The sequence below is a fragment of the Piliocolobus tephrosceles genome, chromosome 4 (assembly GCF_002776525.5).
Source record: "Piliocolobus tephrosceles isolate RC106 chromosome 4, ASM277652v3, whole genome shotgun sequence".
Classification (NCBI taxonomy): Eukaryota; Metazoa; Chordata; class Mammalia; order Primates; family Cercopithecidae; genus Piliocolobus; species Piliocolobus tephrosceles.
This window is the reverse complement of record NC_045437.1, coordinates 114626539-114651973: the sequence shown is the minus strand read 5'-3', so window position 1 is coordinate 114651973 and position 25435 is coordinate 114626539. Positions and strand designations below refer to the sequence as shown.

Here is a 25435-nt window from a genome sequence, read left to right as displayed (position 1 = left end):
GAAAGAAAGAAAGAAAGAAAGAAAGAAAGAAAGAAAGAAAGAAAGAAAGAAAGAAAGAAAGATCGAATGAGCAATCACATGAAGAAAAGGAAGTTATTTTGACCTCTGCTTCTCATGTGTACATTCATTCAGCAGATATAACTCAACCTCTATTGTGTGCCAGTCACCAGGCTAGGAGATGAAGATACAGAGAAACATAAAATATGGAACCAGTTTTTATTAGCCTGGCAACTGAGGATAGAGGTGCATGAGTAACACAATGTGATGAGAAGTGTAGTGGAGGGATGTAAAGGCTGAGGGATCCTAGAGGAGGCAGTGACTGACTGTGCCTTAGGGGCTAGGTAAATTTGCATGTAAAATGAGGATGCTTTCACCTGCAGATAAAGCTTAAGTAGTAAGGAAGGGAGAAAGTCTCAGCCAAAGGGAAGGGCAGGTGCTAAGGCACTGGGGTAAGCCTGTTCAGAATAAGTGGTCCTCTGTCATGATGGGCACATAGCTTGTCTTGCTAGTGAAGGATCCCGTCAAAAAGTTAGTTTAGAAAGCTTTCTCTGGGACATGGTAAAAGACAGCCTGGAATGAGGTACTGGCGGCAGTCAGGCCAGAGAGTGGAGTTTGCAACAGAGCAGGTAGGTAGACCTGCATTTGGTTATTGGTCACAGAAATGGAGAGAGAGAGATTTCAAAGTCAGGATGCCCTAGTGGCAGACCCCTAAGTCCTCGAACTTCAGGGCAGCACTGCCTGTGTGGGAACTCTCCCATGTCTCCTTGATTTCACGGCCACCTCTGCTGGCGCCCTCTCTCGTCTCCGCCGCCAGCCCCTGCCTCCTTTCTCGGGAAGCTTGGGTCTCCCTGGGAGCGGGTCTGCCCTTGGCGGGAGGCCTCTGGGCTCTGTGCCCTGCAGCTCGGCAGACATTCGGGGCGGACAGAAACGGGGCTCGGCGCCCCCCGCGTGCACGTGTGCTAGCCCAGGCAGGAGGGAGCGCCTCGGCGGAGGAGTCAAGGAAGAGGGGGAGGGAGAAACGCGCCAGAACCTCGGTCCCGGGCGCCCTGGTCGGCCGCGGAGGAGCTGCAACCTCCAACAGGTTCGTAGAACGCGCGCTCGCTCCCTGTGGCTGAGCCGCCCTCCTCCGCGGGAGCGGTTGGCGGAGAGACCCCGGCCACAGGCCCCGCACTCGAGAGCTCCTGAAGGCGGCTTCCTCCGGCCTCTCCCCCTCCCTAGAGCTCTCAGCCGCCGGCGGCTCTTCCGGGGCGAGGCAGAGGGCGCCTCGGGCTTCTCGCTCCAGCACCACCTCTGGGACAGCTCCCGCGCCGCGCGGGGTCCCTCCCGGGTCAGCACTGCAGCGGCGGACAGCGCCGGGCAGGCTCCTCTGCACCGTCCGCCAGGGTTCCGCGCGGCTGCTAAGGACAGTCCCTCGCCCCGCGCGCCGCTCCCCGCGCCAGCACCGCGGCGGCGGACAGCTCTCTCCTGCTGCACAGCGAACCGCGAACAAAGCCGCGGGTCTGGGGCCCCCCGCGCGCCTAGGGGTGGCGTGAGGCTGCATCGATCGTGGGATTTCAGCTTCTCCCAGAGCGGTGTCACCGGCGAGCTGTGCGGGGGCCTAGCACAGCCGCGCGTCTCCGGCTTGGGTCTGCCGTCCGCCGAGGCCTGGCCGTGCAATGGCGGGGCCCAGCTAAGAGTGGGCAAGAGGGTGGAGGGGACACAGGCACAGAAGGGTCCCGGCTCCGCTGGGCGGGCTGGGCCTAGGCTGAGGTCTCGGCGGGGAGGAAGGAGTGCACCGCCCCTTCTTCCCTCCAGACTCCCACCCCCATCCCAGCTCAGAACCGCGGACTTCCAAGAGCCCAGCACAGAAGCCCGCGGCTGGCAGCTGCAATCACTGACTCCGGCTGTCCCCGGAACATCCCTAGAAAGTGTGAGGCTGAGTTTCCGTAGGGGGAGGGGGGCTGAGAAGCCGCGGGGAAGCCTCACGAACGGGACAGCTCCAGGCTCCCTCTCTCCCTCACGCCCTGGGTTCCGCCCCCACCTCCAGAGAAATCCCAGACCGCAGAGAAGGCAGTGGGGAGGGGGCGACCCAGACAGCAGGTTGCGAACTCGGCTTAAGCCTGGGAGGTTGCAATTAGCAAGAAAAAAAGGTTGAGAGCGTCTGTGAAGCCGGGAGGTTCCCAAACAGGGAAGCCAGTTCCGCGGCAGGAAAGCAAACGAGGAAGAGAAACCTTTTCTCTGAGAGCTGAGGCTGGGAGGGCCCTCGGATCACGTGACACTCTAGATCACTGATTGTCTCCGCGGAAGACAAGGCCTAGGGGGCAGGGGTGATTCGCCCAAGGTCACTCAGCAATTTAGTAGCAAAGCTGGGCCTAAAACCCGGGCTCTCTAACTCCTGGTCCTGTTGCATAACATTCATGGAGAAGTCTTTTAAAATCCCAGATGCAAGGAGAATAGCAGAGTGGTTTACTTACTAGCATGTGACCTTGGGCAAGTGACCTTCTGAGACTATCTTCAGCTATTAAAGAGGAATGAGAAGATTAATAGTACCCACTTGGATGATAATTTAATGAGAGAGCCATGTAATGAGCTTAGTGGCGCATAGTAAATGCTCAAAAAACGGTAGATCCTATGACTGCTATTATCCTTTCTGTAAACTTGTACTGGGGACTTATTACATACCAGGCACTGGCTGTGCACTGGGGAGGCAGAGAAGTAGCTTGAGGAGGTCACAGGCCAGAAAAGAAAACAAACAGTTGCAATATGTTATGATAAGTATCAAGGCACTGGGCTGGTGAGATCTCAGAAGCAGGAGTCAGGAACTGTAAGGAAAGACAAGGAAAAGGACCCCAGGCAGAGAGAGCTGTGTGTCAAGCCCAAGAGATGTGAAGTCCCAGCCACCAAGGAAATGTCACTGTGCCAGAGGGTCCTCGGGATATGGACTGAAAGATGAGAGTGGAGAGAAGGACTGGAGCCAGTCTCCAAAGAGCCTTTTATGATGGAATACTTCAAACATATTTAGAAAAATAGAAAGAATAGTATAATAACCCCCCACATACCCATCATTCAGCTTCAACAGTTGGCCAATTTTGTTTCATTTATACCCACACCCACTCTCATCACACACACCCACATCCACTCTCATCACATGCGCACACACTCACACTGACTTATTTGGAAGCAAACCCAAGACATCACATCATTTCATGCAGAGAGATTTTAACATCCGTACAACTTCTGCCATTCAGATACTGGACCACCTTGGAAATCACTAACTCAAATCATGACCTTCCCTCCTCAATCCATTCTGAACATTTCCGTCCTTTGCAGGATGTCTTGAGAAGCCACACTGTAGTGATGAGCCACATGCATTAAAAGAAACTGTTTCAGAAATAAACAAGGGATACATCAACCTTCAACAGGTTTGACCATGCCAGAATTGTTCATGTCCACTACCTACACTGGGCATTAGACCATTAACTAAAGACAAATCAAACCCCATAGAGAAAAAGCAAGAGCTTCCCTTTCAAAGTAATCTGAATCATGAGCTCCTAAGGCTAGAAAGCTTAACATTATGGAAATAATTGATTTGGAAATCACTGGGCCCGACAGCCACATTTTACAAATGAGGAAAAGAGGGGTAAAAAATGGGGAGAAATTGGCCCAAAGTTCCATGGTGCAGAGACTAGAACCAAGTTCTATGAACTCATAAATTTAGGATGCCATTTTCTTCTCTAGCTCAAAGAGGCTGGAAGAGGAAAAAGGAAGGGGGGCAAAAAATAGCCTTCTTGGTTCTCAAGAAGATGGCAATGTATGACAGTTGGTCTTTATCTTTGAGATCCCTTTGCAAGTTTCCCTTCTCTCTCTCTCTCTCTCTCTCTATATATGTGTGTGTGTGTGTGTGTGTGTGTGTGTGTGTGTGTGTGTGTGTGTGTATGTATATATATGTGTATATATATATAGTGTAATCACAGCCTACTGCATCCTCGAATTCCTGGGCTTAAGGGGTCCTCCCTCCTCAGCCTCCCAAGTAGCTTGGACTACAGGCGTGCACCACCATGCCCAGCTATTTTTTTTAAGTTTTTTTCTTTCTTTCTTTCTTTTTTTTGTAGAAATGGAGTCTCACTATGTTGCCCAGGCTGGTCTCAAACTCCTGGGCTCAAATGATCCTCTTGCCTCACCTCCCCAAATGCTGCTAGGATTGAAGGCATGAACCACCCCACCCAGCCCCTTCCGTATACTTTCTAAGTAACTTGATCTTGGTGGCACCTTCTTTCTGGCTGCTGTGCTAACCTCTCAGCTGGTCCCTTAGTTCTCATTAGCAAAAGGCTGAAAAGTCAGAAGCCCAGATCTCATTTCTGTGGATTTTTGTCTGCCCTGCTTGCCTTAACCAGATGCATATGAGGCCTTCCTTTTCCCATTTGCCCTGAATTTGGCTGCACACCCTGCTCAGTTACAGACCTCAGCTCCTTGGAGGTGCTAAATGAGTAGTGTTTGGCTCAGGCTCTGGCAGGACTCAGAGCTCTTGTGCCTTTTGGGAACATAAAGTCTCCCCATTACTGATATTACTGATGAAATGTGATGGCCATAATGGATACGTGTGTCCTGACTGGGCTCTGGGGCTCTTATTCTGCAAGTCAGATTTTTCACTTTGCAGGGAAGCCCCTGCCTATCAAATGGGGAGGGCAGTAGCTCACAAGTTTCCGCAAGTCTTAGGTAGACAATTGAGAGCACATGCAAGGAGTTCTTAGCATCCTTGGTGAAGGGAAGTCAGCAGAGAACAGCCATTAAAAGCCAATAAAAGTCCCCTTGAACCCAGCAGGCAGAGAGTGCAGTGAGCTGAGATCATGTCACTACACCCCCGCCTGGGCAACAGAGTGAGACTCCATCTCCAGGAAAAAAAAAAAAAAAGTGCCTTGCTCTGGGAGTGTGATTGCAGTCCAGACATAGAAAAGTGATCAAGATAGGGCATCCTGGCTTGTGAAATTATCCCAGCTATCAGCTTGGGATTAGACTGACTTCGATGCATTATATTACCTGGGCCTAGTTGAACTGCAATATGTAAGATCCCAAAGGGACTTGGTGAGCATCTCCTCTTCCTTCAAGACGCTTACTCATTGAATGGCTATTCTGTGTCAGGCACTATTCCAAGTGATGGTGATACAGCAGAACAAGGCACTGCTAATCTCTGTTCTCATGGGGCTCACAGACTCACAGTAGGCACAGTCATTGATAACAATTGAAAAGCAAATGTGAAAATAGACAGACAGACAGATAGAGAAGGCCTGTGTGAACCAGCGACATGGAATTGAGGCCTGAATAACAAGAGTCAGTCATGTGATGACGTGGGACAGCACACTCCAGGCAAAAGAAATCGCTCTGACAGAGGCCCTAATGTGAGCCTGGACTGTGTGGGGACAGATGGGAGGTGGAGTGAGTGAGGGGAGAGCAGCAGCCACCAGGGGCAGGGAGAGGGCAGAGAGGGGATCGTGCAGGCCCTTCTAGGCCATGGTCAGGATTGAAGCTGTTATTCTAAATGTAATAGATAGTAGCCAGATGGCTTTAAGCAGAGGAGTGTTAAAAAAAAAAAAAAAAAAAAAACTGGGTGTTTAAAAAAATGCCTCTGTTGCTGTGTGGAGAGTGGATGATATGGGGGTGCTGGGCTGAGCACTGAGGCAGGAAGGGTGAGACACAGCCTCTCCCACCCGGAGGTAGTCAACATTCAACTGAGGAGACAATAGGCAAGCAAGAACAACAGTATCCCATGCTAAAGGCTGCCATTGTGGGAACAGAGACAAGAAGATTTAAGTCAGCCTGGGAAGCATCAGGGAAGGCTTCACGGAGGTGCACAATGGATGTGGGATTGTATCTGGGAAAGGAGAGTGGCAAGGCTGCTGCACAGGTGCACCAAGGGGCAGTGTGTGGTAGCCATGGAGGGCATGGCCCAGGAGCTAGGCTGCCTGGTTTCAAATCCCAGCCCTGCCATTGAGAAGCTGCATGGGTTTAGGCAAGTTGTTTACCCCTGTGTGACTCGATGTCCTCATTCTTAAAGTGGAGATGATGAGAGTCCAAAGGCTTATTTCAAGGGATTTCTGTGAGAGTTAAACAAGTTAAAATATGTGCAGCACTCAGACATTCCTGGCACTCAGAAAGTGCCGTATGAGTACGAGTATTCTAAATAAAAACAGAGCAAAATGGAGATGGGCGAGCCAGGAGCACATGCCAAGAAGTGTCCACTAGAGCCCGGCTTGGGGCCTTGAATCCCAGACCACAGATGCCCACCTTGTTCTGTAAGCAATGGGGAGCTATTGAAGACTTTTAAGCATGGCAGTTCAGAGTAGAGAGGAAGATAAAATTCAAAGGCCCAGAGAGGGAAGGGAACTAACCCACAGTCACGCAGCCAGTTACCGGCAGGAGTCTCTGTCCTCCGGCTCCTCCACTGAGTTAATATCTGTAGGAGAACAAAAGCAGCATATATTTTGTCCCATCATTGCATCCTCAGAGTCTAGAATAATGCCTAGGGTATTCTCAGAAAATATTTGTGGACTACATTGCTGAATTGGTAGCCAAGTGGGCCAGGAAACATCAGGAACCTTGAATCGTCTAGGAGCTCAGTGCTTTCAGGACAATGGAGAAACCACTTCTCAGGAAAATAAACCAAACTTCCAGAGGTGTTGACGTGGGATCTCAAGCCCTTCCAAATCCTAGGTTCTCCTGTGATCAAAGACACCACTGCCCACACTTTCCCTGCCACCCCCTCAATCTGCAACAAGCACTGCTGCATAGGGTTCAAAAGTTAATCTTGGTAAAGTGCCTGGCAGATGAAAACTGTTCCCCAGACATTCAGCGTGGTAAATGCCAATGCGGAGAAAATGTATCTCCACATTTGGAAGAGGCAGGCCTTTGTGTTCCACAAAAACCAGCCATTAGAATTCCTGTCTCTGACTCGTCGGAAGCTGCAACAGCCAGGCGGGCAAGTAGGGTCTTGCAGTTCAAGCAGCAAATGGCAAAAGGCTCCGAGGAACTCAGCCCTGGCTCTCACATCAGGAACACCTCTGCAGAGCAGGGCATGGGGCCAGGTGTTTCTCCAACAGGAGAGAGCCTCGGCCCTGACTGTTCCAGCTGGAAGATCTTAAGCAAATCCCACCATGTCTCTGAACTTCAAGTTCATCATCTGCAAAATGGGGATAATACCACCAGGGCTCACCTGGTCATTTTGCACAATGACAGGCACATAGCAGATGCTCAACAAATGTCCTTCCTTCCTTCCTTCTTTCCTTCTTTCCTTCCTCCTTTCCTTTCCTTTCCTTCCCTTCCCTTCCTTTCCCTTTCCCTTTCCCTTTCTCCCTTCCTTCCTTCCTTCCTTCCTTCCTTCCTTCCTTCCTTCCTTCCTTCCTTCCTTCCTTCCTTTCTTTCTTTCTTTCTTTCTTTCTTTCTTTCTTTCTTTCTTTCTTTCTTTCTTTCTTTCTTTCTTTCTTTCTTTCGACAGTCTCGCTCTGTCACCCCGGCTGGAAAGCAGTGTCATGATCTTGGCTCACTGCAATGTCCGCTTCCCAGGTTCAAGCAATTCTCCTTCCTCAGTCTCCCAAGTAGCTGGGATTACAGGCACGTGACATCACACCAGACTAATTTTTGTATTTTTAGTAGAGACAGAGTTTCACCATGTTGGCCAGGTTGGTCTTGAACTCCTGACCTCGGGTGATCCGTTTGCTGGGACCCAAAGTGCTGGAATTACAGGCATGAGCCACCCACCGCGCCCGGCCCAAATGTGCTTTCAATTATGAAAATAACACTGTGGGTTAGGGTTATCATCCCACTTCCCAAATGTGAAAACTGAAGCCCAAGGAATAGCTCATTGATTCGTCAATACCCACTGGGCAGTTGTATGAGCCAATAACTGTTTTAGAAGCTGGAGAGGCAGTGAAGAGGAAGATAAGGGCCATGCCTCTATGGAACTCACTTTCTAGTGGGGAGACAAAAACCAGGCAAGTAAACAAAATCATTTCACCAAGTCATATAAATACCAGAAAGAAAGTAAAAGAGAGTGTGCCAAGGAGGATGAGGCTGTTTAAATCAGGGAAGGTTTCAAGGAAGAGGCATTGGGGCTGGCATCTGAAGGAGAAGAAGCTGCCTATGGGACAAGCATGGAGGCAGAAGGAACAGAACATGCAGAGGTCCTAGGGCAAAAACAACCCTGACAAGATTGCAGGGCAGGAACCAAGTGAGCAAGGAGGAGGTCACAGATGGTGAGAGCAGAAAGGCTGTGAGGCTGGGGTTAGGCAGGGCCTTGAAGGCTGGGGGAATCTCCTTGTGAGATAGAGGGGTGGTGTGATCTAAATTGTGGTGAAGTCACTTCCCTCAGTCACTCAGCCAGTAAGGGGTGGATGGGGTGAAGCCCATGTCAGAGTGATCCCCTGGGCCCTCCTTCAGGCCACAGTCCCTGCTGCCATCTCTAGAGCAGGTCAGCCAAGGGGCAGTGCAAGTGATGCATCTGCAGGACTCACCTGCTGGGAAATAAATCCATTGGCGCGGACGGCCGTGTGGGCACTGCAGTGCCTTGCGGGCAGCATCCTAATGCCGGGAGGATGCGGGGGGAGGGAGACAACATAAGGCCACCAGGACTGGGGTGAGGCCAGTAAGGCACCTGCCTCTGGTGCACAATTTAAGGGGATGCTGAAAACTTGATTAAGATAAATAACTTTGTATGCAATATTTTAAAAAAATTAATGCAAAAAAACCGTGATGAATAAAATATCAAAATTTTAAATAAAGACAGGATACAAAAGAGGAGGGATTAGGGTGAGGAAGGTGAAATGAGTTGTACATAAGTAGGTTCTAATCTTGGCCCTAAGACGTTTGCTCAACTGCAGGGACACTGCCTGGGCCAAGCCCTGTTCCCACTAGGAGCCAGTATCAGGAGCCAGTCTGCTCATGGAGAACTGAAAATAAGAAACTGCTCCCGGTAGGGTCCCCAGAGAACAGTGCCTGCCTTGGCTGTGGAGACAGAAGCCCAGAGAAAGGATCACACATCAAGGAGGTGATACTGGGCCTGTACCCTAAGGTGCTGTGTAGGATCAGACCCAGCACAAGCAGACAAGAACCCCTTGTATGCTTTGGGAGCCTAGTAAGGTGCATTGCCTCTCAAGCCTCAATTTCCCCATCTTTGAACCCAGAACTAATAAAACTTAGTTACCAGGATTCAGTAGGATACTGGTTAAAGTCCTCTAGTGCCTGGCTACTCAATGTGTGGTCCACAGACCGGCAGCATCAACATCAGCTGGGAGTTTATTAGAAATGCACGATCTCAGCTGCATCTCAGAGGCACTGAATCAGAACCTGCATTTTAACAAGACCTCCCGGTGATTGACACACACGTTTAAATCTGAAAGCCTGGTCAATTCTTGGCACATAAAAGATGCTCATTAAATGTTAGTGCTACTCCCCTGACTGCCCAACCCTGGTAGATTCTGACTTCAGACAAGAGGAAAAACCTAAGATGTAAGAAGAGATCCTGAGGTGGACACCTCATGCATTTTAAACCAGCACGTTTTGAAGCCAGGGACCCAGGCCAAGCTCTTCCTATACTTAACCGTATGAGCCCTCCATTTTGTTCATATGTAAAATGGGAATAATAATTACAGGTAGCTCCCATGGTTGTTGTAATATTAGGAAAACACTCAGCACAATGCTTGGCACATAGTAAGTGTTCAGTAAACTCTTGCTGCTGTGGCCGCTGCTGGTGGTGGGCCAATGAATTTCAATAGAGCACAGACCATGTGATGAAATGAAATCAGTACCATTCATCTTAATTTTTCTTTGCCATTTGTAAAGCACTTCGATTGACACCATTTCAGCCCACTCTAATAACCCTTTTGAGTAAACATGAGATATATCCATTTTTCAGAGAAAAAAAAATCTAGACTCAGGGATGAGATGGCTTGTCTACTAGGATTTAAATCCCTGGAGTCTGACACTAAAATCTGTGTCAGCAACAGAGAATCCAAGCAATAAGCATGGAAAATATCAAACATGGGATGAGACAGCATTAGATTGCAGCGATCCCTTTTTATTTTACAGAAGGGAAAACTGACACCTGTGGAGGGGAAGAAACGTGTCCAAGATCTTTCACACAGAGCGTCAGCTCTGGGGTCAGAACCCAGTTCCCAAGGCTCTCTGTGTCCAGACCACCTCCCTCACCTGGTTGGCCAGCCTCCACCTGATGAGCCTGGCAGGCTGCAAGTGGCAAGTCCCCTGGGCGGGTCTAGTGGTTAGGGGGCATCCCAGCCCCACCTTTCCTTCCAGCGCAGTCAGAGGAGGAGCTCACGTTGCCAAGGGGAGGGCTGCAAGGTTGCTAGGACACGGTCTGCAAGCAGTCAGGTGGTAGGGGTAGCCTTTGCTGGAACTGGCACTAGGAGCTGCCACAGCGATTTTCTCGTGGCTGGGAGAGGACCTCCAACTCCACAGGGTGGGTCAGCTGACGAGAGGGTTGACTGCCACAGACGCCCATGTTACTACTACACACACACCCAAGCCGGCAGGCTGAGTCCCATTCTCCCTCAGCTCCACACCTCATCAAGCCCTCAGTCCTGCTACCTACTCCTCCTATCTTTGCCACCCCAAGCCGCTGCCTTAGCACAGCTCCCTGTCCACAGCCTGTTAAGAGCACCCCAGATTCCCCACCTTCATGCTCCCATTCTCATCCTTGAGCCCCTGAGGTGACTGGAAGGATTGAGAGCGCAGAGCTGAGCCCTGCAATGGCTCCCCATCACCCTCAAGGTGAAGCCTAAGCTCCTTTAACGCCCCTTCTAAACTGGCTCTGACAACCTGCCAGTCTCTTTTTTGGCCCTGAGGCTCCAGCCAAGCCACCTTCCTCCCAGTTCCTTGAGTAGACCATGCATCCTCCGTGTCTTTGCAGATGCTGTTCCTTCTGCCTGGAAAGCCCTTCCTGCCCCACTGTCCACTTGGCCTCTGCAAATCCTTAGCTCCAGACTCACCTTTTCAGAGAAGCCCTCCCAGCTTCTCTAAAGTGCTGAAGAGAGAGGCACCTTAGAGAAAACTGTGTTAGTGGGGGTGGCACATCGTAGCTTAACTATCTGCTTTCCTGCTCACGTCCCCATTCGGCTGTGAACTTTTTTTTGTTTTTTTTGTTTTTGTGTTTTTTTGTTTTTGAGACAGAGTTTTGCTCTTGTTGCCCAGGCTGGAGTGCAATGGTGCCATCTTGGCTCACCACAACCTCTGCCTCCCGGGTTCAAGTGATTATCCTGTCTCAGCCTCCTGCGTAGCTGGGATTATAGGCATGCGCCACCATGCCTGGCTAATTTTTTTTTTTTTTTTTTTTTAGTAGTAGAGATGGGTTTTCTCCATATTGGTCAGGTTGGTCTCTAACTCCCCACCTCAGGCGATCTATCACCTCGGCCTCCCAAAGTGCTGGGATTTCAGGCGTGAGCCACTGCAACCAGCCTCAGCTATGAAGTTTTTATGTCTCACTCCTAGAGTGAGACAAGAGACCTTGGCAGAGTCATTCACCCACTTAGTTACTCACGGGTTTCCACCGTGCAAGATCAAGGCCGTGCCATCCTCTGTGTGGTAGGGGTTATGACACTGGTGTTGCCAGGCTAATGGGAGTGTTAAGGATTGTGGCTGTGAGGGCTTGGCACACATAAATACACTGAAGGTGGTGGCATTGCTGTTTTGTTTACACCAACACCACCGGCGCCCAGCACAGACTCACAGAGCACTCACCAGCAAGTGTGTGCTCAACAGGCCCCTCTCCTGCCCAGGAGAATGATTAGTGTGTGAAAAGGCTCTGTAAGGAGTGATGCTCCATTCTAAGTCGTAATAATTCTAGTAGTTACCACTCTTGATTCTCCCTGCCTCCTAGACCTAAGTCATCCCAAAATGTGCTCTGCCCACTCTTCATTCATGGAACAAAAGTTTACTAAGCACGTGCTATGTGCCAGATGACGCGCTAGCCGTTTGGGACTGAGCAGTAGGTAGACGTTAAACACAGAATTGTACCACGTCTCTTTCCTTCCTTCCCTTCTTAAAGGCCAACCTCCTGTCCCTGCACACAGGTGGCCCCACCTAAGGACAGCGAAGATGCCATTTGCACCCAGGTGCTCGTTCCCTGGGCAGGCAGCAGGCTGCAGCCCACAGGCGCCCACCCCTTCTCCCTCTCCAACAAGCTGGAAACAGGAACATCTGCCCTGTTTTTAATCCAGTTGCTAGTTTTAAATTCAAATATTGTCAGCTCCCTGAGAGCAGGGATCATGCCTGCCCTTTTCACTGCTGTTGTCACCAGCATTTAGAACACGGCCTGGCAGAGTCATTCACCCACTTAGTTACTCACTCATTCATTCATTCACTCAACAGATACTTATCAAGTCCTGCTAAATGCCAGGCTCTGGGGAGACAGCCGGACTCGGCCCCAGGGAGCTCCTATTCTAGCAATGGAGGAGGGGAGGGAAGTGGGGGTCTGAGGGTTGTGTTAGGAGGTAACCATGCCTGGAGTTGGCTGATCCCTGTGGAAAGCCCTGATTCACTCTGTACTGTCTCCATGATCTGGGCCAACCCTTCATGCCTCTCAACCTCAGTCCTCACCTCTGCAAGTGAGACAATGGTATCCTCTTCGGAGCCACTGAGAGCAGGGCTATGGTTACTAAAAGAAGAGGAAATAGAGAGTTGGGGGAGGAGGCGACAGGTTGTCCTGGGGGGAGGACATTGCAGCCCCTTCAGTTGCTGGGGCCTTGGTTCCCCTCCAAGTGGTGCTACCTGCACCAGTGAACAAGATGGGTAACTACTGTCAGATTGCGTGAGATGGGCCAGGAGTTGGGTCTGATGCCAGGGAGGGCCCCACCCCACCCAGCCCTCTGCTGGAATCAAGAGCAGCAGTGGTGGCCTCCAGAGATGTGAGGGCATGCCTTCACTGGGGTCTGGGCTCCATGCCTGTTCAGCAAGCCAATTCCTCCAGAAGCTCTCTCCTCAGCCCTCAACCTCCTCTCTCCTCCTCCAGGAAGGTGTGGTCCCTGCCATGCTATCTGCTCTGCTCAGTGACTGAAGGCGCCTGCATCCCAGCTCTGCCAGGAAGCAAAGGTAAGGGCACTGCTCAGCACCAAAGTCCTGGATAGTGTGTTCAGGGCATCCCCTCACCCATGGAGCCCTGATAAAGGGGGCATGTCTTCCCTCTGTGATTGCCAAGAACAGTCCTAAGATGGAATGAGATGGATCAGTTGGGCACTGTGATGGAATGGTGTTTACCTTGCATTTGTAGAGGCATTTACGACAGAGAAGCGCTTCTTGTGCATTGACTTATTCAGTGCTCCCCAAAAAACCTGAGGTGGATATTATTATCCCCAGTTACAGGTGAGAAAACTGAAGCTCAGAGAGGGAAAGGACTTGCCCAAAGACACACACACAGCTGGTAGGTAGCTAAGGCTGAATTCCAAGTTTTTTCATGTCTGTATCCCAATGGCCTGTGCACATTGTAGGTGCTTGGTACATGTTTGATGAATGAATGAATGAACTGATGAACTGCCCAAGATGAATGGAAAGGCAGCTGGGCTGGTACTTGGCTCTGTTGTCGCTGTCAGATCCTGTGCTCTTTCTGCTGAGCCGTGGCTTCCTGCACTGATGAGCTGAACATCCCCCCTGCCACCCCCCTCCCCAGCCCAGGATCCCAACCATCTTACGGGTGGAGGAGTCAACCTCAGCTCCTCTTCCAGGTGGCTGGCCAAGCTCGGATCACACCCAGCGTCCCTCATCCACATCGCCTCTTCCCCACCACCCACAACCAGTAATCCAGTGTGCATAGTTGTAAACTTGTTTCTTTAAATAAACAGTCTTGAGTTTCATACCAAATAGTCTCTTAAGAGGAGGAACGTCTCCAGGCCACCTCGTATTTAGCATACAGTGAGCCACATATTTGCACAGAGAGAGTGTATGTGGATATAGAGATCTCGATCGCTATAGATATCGTTGCTCATCCAGATGGGAGCTATTTATGATGCTGAGTCATTCGCAGAGAATGCCACTGAGGAATTCCAGGCTGGGCTCTGAGCCGCCGCATCACAGACCTCATGGCTCTCTGCCTCGTCTTTACTGTTCACAAATGAGAGGTGGGAGGGGGGCCTCCCCTCACAGGGCAGGAACAGAAGGGGACATTTTGGCCACAGGAAATGAAGACTTTCTCATAAGCAGTTTCTAGTGTAAGTTATTCTCCTCCCTCCAGAGCACTGCAGCCTTGGGGATCATCTTGTCCAATTTCTTCATTGTATAGGAGAGAAAACTGAGACCCAGAGCGAGGAGGGACTGGCCCAGTGTCACACAGAGAGTCGGGGACAGAGCTGGTGCTAAAGCCCAGACCTTCTGGCTGCTGTCTGGGGTTTCCACATTCCCAGCAACCTTCTTCAAGTTTTATCTCCAATGTCTTGGCATTTCCTCTTGCTGAGGAGCTTCTCATCTTCCAAAATTTGGAGATGTCATTGAGCACTTGCACCTTTGGGCTCTTCCAGGACAAGAGCTGACTCCGGCTTGTATGGGTACTCCAGCCCCATGCTTAGTGCAAGACCCGCACACACTGGGTGCTCAATGCGTGTGTACTGAATGTTATATAAGACCAAACTCAGTACCAATTCCTGGGGAACCCATTTGGAAAAGCACCCATCTATCTCCACCTTCTCTTTCTTGTCTCTAAGCCAGTTCCCTATCCATGCAAAAATAGACTCCCTCCCACTCACCACCCACCTCTGCCCAATTCTATAATGAATCAATTTTATTAATAGGCTTTGGGATGGAAACTTGACAAAGGCTTTTTGTGAAAGTCTCGCTTTATCTCCCTATATAGTTCTCTTCTGAAAGAATTCTAATAAACTGGTCAGGTGGGATTTGGTCTTACATAAAATATTCATTAATCCACTCTTTCCCTCCATATAGAATGTGTTGGTTGAAGCATTCAGTGATCTCTTCCTGTGTTATAGATTCTATTCAATTGTTCTAAGAGGCAGTGGGATGAGATGGAAAGAGCACAGGCTTTGGAGTGAGGGCCAAGTTGAAGTCTAGCTGGCCCCTTACTGGTTTTTCATTCACATTGATTACGCTGAGGATTAAATGAGATAATATATGTAAGGTGGATGGCACATAGTAAGTGCTCAATGCAGGTTTGTGAATAAATGAATGAATGATTATGAGTGATTGACTCAGGACCCATATGAACCAGATCTTAAAGGTGGAGGAGCCAGCTGACTCTGCAATCTGAGTTAACAAAGTCATACTACCCAGGAAGGGTGATTTGAAAAGCCTTGAGAAGCAAACTTCAGGATTAGGATGTTGGTTGGCCTGTCTCCAGGCCAGAAAGGAGGATCTTTATCCAGTCCTTGGTGCAAGGGGTTCCCTCAGCTCAAGAAAAAGTTTGAGTCTGGAATCTGGGTTTAAAACAGAAAGCTTTTTGAGAATCAAGATTGTGTCATTTTATTGCTGAATTCTGCCTTTCTCTCAACTAGAGCCTGGCTCAGGGTGGTGTGGAATGGGCAGAGAGGTCCACAGCACATATTCATATGGTGAAGATGAGGTGCATTGACGTGAGTTGACCTGAGTTGACTTGGCTTGAATTGACTTGAGTTGCCCTGAGTTTACTGGTGGACTCAACTCTTGGGCCCACCAAGAGAGAAGCTTCCTGGAACTTGGACTTAGCTAAGACCTGGCTGGTCTCATAGCACAGAGGAGACTTCACAGGTGATGTTCTGGGGACATTATAGAGTGTTCCAAAGATGGAGGCCTTTCAGAGAGGACCAGGGCCATAGTCAGCACTGAGAGGCTGGATAGCAGTCTTGGCTTGGTCAGGGGGCACCACAAGGCTAAATGTCCCTTAGGAATCTTTAAAATCTATTGGAACTCTGCCAGGACCTTTTCATATGTTTAAGGCAATAGATGCCTTTCTTACTGGCACAGAAGGATCTTTTTGGGGTGCCCACTTCAGTGGGAGGATGGCCTCCAGGTTGGAAGGTCAATTAGACTCAGCAATGAGGAGAGAAGACAGGGTGAGGCTGGGAGCCAGGCAGAGTTTCATACTACAGATGCTAGGAGCATTGTAAGCGGGTCCTTCCATGGAAGCAAGGGTTTGGGGATCTGAGTGAGATGTGATTCAAACTCTAGACTTATGTCAGGCAGTGTTTGCTGAAGGGAAGACCACCCAGAAATTACACTGGGAAATCAGGCAAGACCTCTAGCCTCACCATGCAGAGGGCAGCCAGCATAGCTCGGACCCCTTGGCCAGCCCCATCCCAGGCCTTGCCCACCACAGAATACAGCCAGCACCTGAGGGAGATAGGAATGAGAACACCAGTGAGCTTCAGGTGAACAGAGGCTGCTCACACGCTTACTGCACTTGACCAGTGTCTGTCTCTCACACGGGTCGGGGAACCCACCAAAGGAAATACGTTCCATTCCTATCATACCCCTTTGTACCCCCTAAAAATCTGGGTACACATTATAGACATCAGTGTTTGCTGAGTGAATAGTCAGGTCAGAGTAAGGTTTAGAAAGCCAGTGGAAGATTTCAAGATGGCAAAATGGAAAATTTCAAGATTTCAAGGTGGCCAAGGTCCAAGGTACAGATGCCTAGCCAGAAAAAATAATAGAGACCCAGAAGCTGCCCCTCAGGAGTTTGGCTCATGGAAAAAAAAAAATGCACTAAATGGAGCCAAGGGACAGGGTTGTGCAATGTGGGCTTGAAATAATATTCCTCAGCATTCTGGGCTTCTAAGAAGGGTTCTCAGGGCCCATTATAGGATGGGCTTAGGGAAGGGAAGGCCTCAAAGAAGAAGCCATGGATCCTCCAAACCCATTTCAATCACAAAAGCTTCACTTTTATCTGTTTTTTATGTTGGATTTCCTCCTATATTTTTACTTTTAAAGGATTCTTTTGATTTTAAAAAGTGCATTTTGGAAAGTACTGTCATTGAAAGAGCCTATGCCTTTGGAGGTAGACTGGGCCCAGATCTCAGACCCATCCCTTTCCACCAGTGGAACTTGGGGAAAGTGTCCCTTTGAGCCTCCACATCTCAGCCATGAGCCACCCTCCCAGGGCTGTGTGAGCACAGCTAAGATGCTCTGGTACCTCCCAGAGGCTGGCACACATGTGATTGATTGCTGCTGTACAAGATGACTTTAGGTGGTATCCAGATGAACATTTATTATTTTAATAGCTCTCAAGTGATGCGTGTTAGAAAAATATAACCAGCACACTAAACTGTGATTTATGGAAATAATATAGCATTTCCTTTGAAAATAAAGACGTGATCTTTTTAAAAAGGCAAATCAATTTAAAGAGAAATACTAAGTAAGTGATAGGGCAGAAATCATGAAGGTGGCACATAAATGACTGAAATTTGGGGGAAATTGAGAGAATCTATGTAAAACACCAATCACAGTGTCTGCCACTTAAGAAGGGCTCAAAAAGTTAGTTCTTATATCCTTCTCTTTATTTTAGCTCCCTGGGGTGGTTGAACCTAGAACCATGCTCCAAAGACCAAACAAAACAAAACAAAAGCTTCCTGGGACAAAGTAGGTGCCCAGGCCCACTCAGCCTGGAACAGTGTGGGGTGGGCATGAGACAGGCAGCCATGGATCCAGCCCTGGTGGGCAGAAGTGGTCAAGTGTGACCAGGGAGCTGGCCACAGATGCACAGAGCAGTTAGAGACTGCTGAGGTAGCATTTCCCACAAAGCGGGCACAGACCATCAGGGATCCATGAGACAATTTGAAGAGTTATTCAGGCACAAATTAAATAGCACTGGGAGACAGTGACTGCCTTTTCGGTTGATTACATCAAGGGGAGAGTCCCTGCCTCTCCTTAACCATCTTGATTTCCTTTCCAAGGAAGAGGCTCGGACTTCACAGCAACAGTAACTAGCTGGAAGTGGATAACGATGTTTTATTTGCCATGTATTTGTGTTTTACCATGGCCTTCTATTTACAGAACAGGGTACTGCATTCCTATTTATGAGAAGGATCTTATGTTCTCTTTTCAAATATATGTATTAAAGGTCAAAAAATGAATCTGTTACTCTTGCTAAGTATAGAATGAGTAATAGTAAATGCAAGACGTACATGAGGAAAATGGAGAGAATGGGTGTATGACTGAGGCAAGAGTAACCTAGCAAAGGTGTTGCAAGGGGTTCCGTGGCTCCAGAGCCCATGATGGGCCCAGAGGCAGGGATGTCTCCAGGCCCCACCACAACCTCTGGGGCAGTTCTCGTCCTGGGCAGGGCAAAGGAGGCCCCATCTTAAGAAGGAGGGAGATTGCTGGGCAGGTGGCCCAGAGCCTCCTGCCTGAGCCTGGAATGCAGAGACCAGGACAGCAGCCAGGCCAGCAGTCAGTGAGGTCAGGGCTACCACCAGAGGGTGGATCTGAGACAGACCCCAGGCCTCTGGTTTCTGGCAAGGTTGATTACATCCACAAGGGAGTCTCATTTAGGGGCTGTGATCCAGTGGTTGATCACAACCTGGATTATCCATGGCAGCAGGAAGGAGCTGAGGGACAGAAAGAGGCGGCCTGTGTCAGCCTGGTGTACAGGGAATCAGACGTGAACACACACACAGCAGCCCTAGAGAGGGACTGGGTGTGAGTTAGGGTACACTGATAGCAAGCAACAGAGACTAACTCTGTCACACTCAGACAGAAAAGGGGGTTATTGAGGTTATCAGATGGTACCCAGAGCCAAGGGAAAGCTGGCCACGGGGCTCAGGAAAGGACCAGAGCCAAAGCTGCACAAGGGGTCTGGAAGCAGGGCCTGAGGCCAGTTTTGTCCAGGTCCCCTCTGGGATGCATCAGCCACAGCCCTTTTTTTTCCTCCTTGTATCACTCGGCTCATGAGTCACAGCCCCAGGAGGGAGACAGCTGGCCTGGCGTGGGGCCCGTGTCCTCCTCTCGGCCAGCCAAAAGCATGGAGGCTTGATGGGACTGCTTCCAAGACTGAACATGAGGGAGGGGGGGGTTCCCTAAAGGAAAATTAAAGGGCTGTCACCAAAAAGAGGAGGAGTGGATTCTGGGCAGCTCAAACCAGCAAATGTCTACCAGGAGGATCTCAGGGAGTACTAGCCACTGTGGTCTCCTAGGCTTCACTCTGGTACTGTCCCTGAGGCTTCCTTTCTCCAACCCTGCATGGACCAACGTCACCATCCCAGTCTGGGACCAGTGGTCTGCTGTACCTGAGTACGGTGGTGAGCTGCTGCAGTGAGGGTCTTCCGATGGGCTGGGGACCCTAGGGGAAGGGTGCTGGGCAAGCCCGATCCTCGGCCCCAGGGCTGAGAAGGATCTGCTAGGCTGAGGATGTCTAATGAGAACTGACTCACTCAGGGGCTGCAAACCTCCCATCAGCAGGCTCGGCGGGGAGCACATGCATGAAGGAACTGTGACAGGGAACAGACATGCTTAGCTTGGGGGACAGTTGCTGTCCCCTCCAGGGAGTGGAGTTACCACTCCAACTGTTACCACACAGGCACGTGGCCCCAGGGTTGATGGTTACACCTGTACGGATTTATTTAAGTGAAGGTCCAAATCAAAAGTTTTATGTGAAACTCCTCATTTTTTAGTATTATCAATTAACAGAAAAACAATTAAATATTGTGTTGACCAAACAATATGTACCACCAGTTTGTGACCATGGGGACTAACTTCTATTCATCCACCACAACTAACATGAGACATCACTTCCTCCAGGAAGCCTTCCGTGACTTGCCCCTCCCTCTGCCTTGCCACCCATTTTTTGTACTCCCCACAGACCTTGTATTTCCTTTTGTCACAGCACTGACCCTCTGCTACTTTGAGTCCATCTAAAGTTCGTTTGTTTTTGTCTGCTGTTTTTAGACTGTAAGTTCCTTGAGGAGACCCACTGTCTCTTGTTACATCTATGCCCAGCATCGTGCCTGACACACATGAAGGACTGTGGCATTGATGGAAGGGGGCTGTAGGGACTGCAGGTGTCAAGGTTATACTGTGGCAACAAGTTAATCCTGAAACCCTGTTGTGATTTAAGACAACAAAGATTTGTTTCTCCTTTGCATGATGTCTTCTGTAGAGCCAGCAGCTCTCCAGGCAGTTTCCTTCCAATCGGTGACTCAGGGATCCAGGCTGGTTCCACCATTATGCAGCAGGGGAAGAGAGTGAGTGGAGAATTCACAGTCCCTCCTTTTTTTTTTTTTTTTTTTTTTTTGAGATGGAGTCCCACTCTGTCACCAGGCTAGAGTGCAGTGGTGCAATCTCGGCTCGCTGCAACCTCCACCTTCAGGGTTCATGCGATTCTCCTGCCTCAGCCTCCCAAGTAGTTGGGATTAAAGGCCCATGCCATCATGCCCAAATTTTTGTATTTTTAGTTGAGAAGGGATTTCACCATGTTGGCTAGGATGGTCTTGATTTCCTGACCTTGTGATCTGTCCGCCTCAGCCTCCCAAAGTGCTAGGATTACAGATGTGAACCACCACGCCAGCCAACAGTCACTCTTAATACCTCAGCCCAGAAGTGACACTGATTGTTTCTTTTCACAAGCCGTTGGCCAGAACTAGTCACATGACCTATCTCACCATCAGGGGCTGGAAAGATGGGTAAGAGCGCACAAGAATTCACTGAGTTCATGTTCTTGCAACACAAGCCCTGACCTGCCGCTGGCAGTGCTGAGGAGCCAGGGGTTCAAGAGGAGGACTTGGACTATGGGTGGCACAGAGGCAGCCAGGGTCCAGTGCTCAAACCGGGAACCAGAGGTGCCTCATGGCTGGTGCATGAAAGCATCTCTTAATTTGCATGTTTAACTCAACACATCCTAAAAAGTGGGAGAAGAGTGGGGAGAGAATTTCATTAACCTGAGCTTTCCACCTTTCCTTATTTTTCCAATCAGTAAACACTAGAAAATGAAAATCAAGCTGTTGGAAAAATAGAGGTCAAATGTCAATGGGCAAACTGTTCAGAAAGAAATCGCCATCTCACGTGGTGTCCATGGTGACCCAAGAGCGACTGCAGCTGTTGGAGGGCTCAGACACTAGTGCACTCGGGGATATGGACCCTCACTGCTCTGACAGCCTTGGCCAGACCATGGCCAATGGCAAGTCAGTGGGCCCCACTCCAGGGGGCTCCAAGACACTTGCCATGCTTTCTCCAGGCTGTATCACAACAGCAGATGTTTCTCTGGGATGGAATCACAGGATCTTAGATGGCTCTAGAAAGAGCAGAATCTTAGAAGCCAGAAAGATCTGGATTCAAATTCCAGCTCTTTCCTAGTAAGTCAGATTCCTACTTAGCAAGACCCTTCACCTCTCTGAGTTTCAGTTTTATCATCTGTCAAATGGGTACAAGGATAACACCTACCTCGCTGAACAATTGTGCGTAGTCTCTGACATTACGCGTCTAATGGACCTAATGCACGGTAGGACCTCAATTGATGTCGTTGTTTTTCCTTTTCCTCCACTGGGGTCAGAGGGACTGAGTCCAACCTCCCCTGACTGCAGCCAGCCAGTTCCTATTTACATACCTCTGATGACAAGAAGCTCACTGCTCTTCCAACTGCTCCCCTCCCCCTGCAAACCCCGAGCATCTTGCTCCATTTTTTAATTACTCCCACGATGTTTGTGAAGAGAGAGTCTGATGTCCCTACGGACTAGGGTTTGAGGGGAAGGTGCCTGGCTCACTTCCCCACCTGGCTGACTAATCACAGCCTTGCCCTCAGGAGTTGTGCGGGGGAACTGAGTACAGTGAGGATGAAGGAGGTGAGGGGATCGGTGTAGAGTAATGTGTATCGATTTCTGATTCACAAAAGGAAACAGAGAAATCCATCACACATGGGAGACAGGATCAGGACTGGCGACATTTGTCCCATAGAAGAGAAATCTCCAGAAGACTGCCACAGGACAATGACGGAGGTTCAACCTCGGGTTATGTGTGGGGAGCCACAGAGGGGAAAACAGGAGCCTCAAATAAGAGCAAGGTTTCCTTCATTCATTCTGCAAGCATTCTGTTTCTCCACCCTGCCCGGCCCCAGACTGAGCATAGGGGCAAGAAATGAAGCCGTGGCAGGCCTTGACCTTGGGAGAGTGGACAGGCACGTAGATGATACTATGGAAACCATTTGAGTATTGCTGAGATAAAGGAAAATTTGATGGGGGCTGGGGGAGCTCAGAGTGGAGGAAGTTGGCCCACTAGGGAGGGGGAAGGATGAGGAGGCAAACAGAAAGTGGGGAGAAAAGGGATGCCAGCTAGAGGGGCACCATGGGCAAAGGCACAGAGGTGAAAATCAGCCTGCTATGTGGAAAACCCACCCCTTTCTCTAGTGCTTGAGCAGGGAGTGGTGACGGGGGGCTGATGCGCAGCAAAGGGCCTTGCAGACAGCCACAGAGCAGAGACCCCGCCCCAGGCTAGCAGGAAGCCATGGGAGGGTGAGTTGTTTTTCATTTTTGTTTTTTCAGGAAAAAAAAAATTACTGAACTATAACCTACGTTCATAAAGTGCTCCTAACATATGTTTACAGTTCAATGAGTTTTCACAAAGTGAACACACCCATGTAACCTTCCCCAGCTCGAGACACAGAAACTTGCCAGCATCACAGAAGCTCCCTTTGCTCTCCTTTCCAGTCCCCATCTCCCCGAAAAAGGAGCTGCTGTCCCAACTTCTTCTTATTTTTCTTTTTTCTTTTCTTTTCTTTTCTTTTTTTTTTTTTGAGACAGAGTATCGCTGTGTCACCCAGCCTGGAGTGCAGTGATGCGATCTCAGCTCACTGTAACCTCCACCTCCCTGGTTCAAGCGATTCTCCTGCCTCAGCCTCCCAAGTAGCTGGGACTGCAGGCATGCACCACCACACCCAGCTAATTTTTGTATTTTTAGTAGAGACGGGGTTTCACTGTGTTGGTTGGTCAGGATGGTCTCGATCTCTTGACCTCATGATCCGCCCACCTCAGCCTCCCAAAGTGCTGGGATTACAGGTGTCAGCCACAGCGCCCAGCCCTGACTTCTAATTTCATAGATTCATTGGCTGTTTTTGAACTTCACATAAATGAAATCATGCAGTGTTGGACCCCGCTCAGCAACATTGGAGATTCTCTTGAGTTGTTGCATGTGGTTGTCATTCATTCTCATTGCTCCAGTAAATCTCATCATGGGACTAGACCAAAACGCAGTTCTAGTGTTGATAGCCACTTGGGTTGTTTTCAGCTTTAGATTCTTGGGAGAAGCGCTGCCATGAAGATTTTTGTACGTGCCTTTGGAAAAACACATGTACACATTTCCAGGGGGTTTATGCCAAGGAGTGGAGTCGCTGCATCACAGGAGATGTGGGTTCAGCTCTAACAGATACTGTCAAATGTTTCTTCCAAAATGATAGTAGCAATTTACATTCCCTACTGTAGCTACTTGGTGGAAGTTCCAGGAATTCCAAAACCCTCACCAACACTTGGCACCAACACTTTCCATTTCAGCCATTCTGGTGGATGTGTAGTGGTTATCGTGGGAATTTTTATTTCCCCAATGATGAGTAGGTTAAACACCTTTTCATATGCTTCCTAGCCATTTGAACATCCTCTTTCCCAAAGTGTCTATTCAAGGCCCTGGACGGGGAGGGTCAAGGTCCGCCCTTCATTTTAGAAAGCTATCTCTGGCAGCCAAGTGGAGTGACTGGGACGTGGGTGTCCTGGAGCCTCTGGCTGATACCAGGGGCATCTCTTAGGTACCAGGCTTCATCGGCTTCCTCTGCCTTCTTCACTCCTCACAGCCACCCTTTGACTCACAGGTCAAAAGTGTTGTGAGTATTTCACAGATGAGATGGCCAGGCGCAGAGAGGTGAAGGGCCTGCCCAAGGTCTCGCAGAGGGTGCTGAGAGGACAGCTGGGATGTCTCAGCCTGAAGCAGGCAGCCCAGGAAGGAATAGAACAGAAGGGAACAAAAGGAAGGTGAAGAAGCAACTACAAGGACATCTATCTCACTCCTTATTTTGCAGAGAAGGAAATTATCCATCTCTCTCCCCAATTCCCTCCTCTTCCTCCCCCTCTCTCTGCATCACACCAAAAGTCCCTACGGAGGTGAGCAGCCATCTGGAGGTGAGTGTCCCCAGCCTGAGACTGTATCGGAGGCCCAGAGATGTGAAGGGAGCCAATCTGGTTAGCTCTTGTCTCTGCCACTACCCACCATGTGGTCCTGGACTGGTCACGTCACCTCCCTGAGCCTTAGGCTCTTTACCTGTTTCAGTAATCCCTTGCTCTGTGCCTTGTGGGGAGAAGTCACTGAGGCAAGCTGATGCTGTGCCCAGCAGGGTTCCTGGCATAATGCAGCCCTTAGTTTACTTGGCACACACTCATTCCTTCTCCTGACACTTGTATGACTAGCGGGGCTCCCTGTTCTGCGCAGGCCCCCTCTCTCCAGGTAGCAGGGTCAGCCTCTTCACGTCTCATGCAGCCACAACAGGCCACTGGCGGGTTCCTCACTGCCTGAGAGCAGGTGTGGCGGGCCAGGCATGGCATCCCCTCCCTGCAGGACCTCGTCTCCCCGCAGCTGCCCGCGCTCAGGCTGACAGCCACACAATGAGTCCCAGAAGGGCTTTCTCCTCTCAAGGGCTCTCATCTCAAAGCCCAGACGCCTTTATTTTAGGAGCTATGGTTAGTAAAGTGCTTCATCAACGCCACCTCCAAGCAGCACCCCCGGCCCCCCTACCACACACAGCACGTGTGAACATCTTACCCGCCCTGTCCTTCCACTCCTTCATCCATGCTGCATTTCATGAGCATCTCCAGGCACTGTGCTAGGCACCAAGAGGCCCACCAGTTCCCTCCCTTCATGGAGTTTCCTCTGCATTGAGAGAAACAGACAATAAACAAGTAGCAGGACATGGTAAACAGGATGACTTTGGATGATGCTCAGGGCCGTGGAGATGATGGAGAAAGCTGTAACAGAGAGTGACGGGCAGCCAGCCGCTCAGTCCCAGAGCAGAGTCAGGAACTCCCAGGCCCACTGCCTGGGATGGTGTGTCCTTCTCTGGTTTTGGGCTCTTCCTGGAGGGAAGAGTGACACTGCAGACCTCCTGCGGGTGGACTCAGGATTTGGCAAAAGATCCTGGCTGCTCCTGACCCCTGGCACTTCTTCCATCCACCAACTTCTCCCCTCCCACCCCATAGGATTTCTTCCTTCCAATCCTACTGGATCCTGAACAAAGTGAGTCCATTCCTGATGGTTTCCCCATCCCCAGGGGCAAGGGCAACTGAACCCCAGACAGGGCCAGCAGAGATCCTCAGCTCTACGCAATCGGGACATTCTGTCTCCCTTGTCGGGCCTCCACCTTCTCCGTCTCCTTCACCCCCTTCCCGACTCAGTCTCTCTGTCTCTGTGTCTCATCTCGCTTTTCCCCACTCCAACTTCCTGTTACTCGCCTTCTCCTAAATTTGTTTCTTTCTTTCTTTCTTTCTTTCTTTCTTTCTTTCTTTCTTTCTTT

The 25435-nt window shown here is 49.9% G+C and overlaps 1 protein-coding gene across 1 annotated transcript in view; it reads left to right on the top strand.

Moving 5' to 3' along the window:
• Window positions 1–311: 311 nt before the first annotated feature.
• CPLX2 (complexin 2) overlaps window positions 312–25435 on the top strand; it is an 88475-nt gene continuing 63351 nt past the window's right edge. The window contains exons 1-2 of the mRNA XM_023185155.2: window positions 312–1081; window positions 12992–13071. The gene's annotated coding sequence lies outside the window, so the exon portion shown is untranslated. The remainder of the gene's footprint in view (window positions 1082–12991; window positions 13072–25435) is intronic.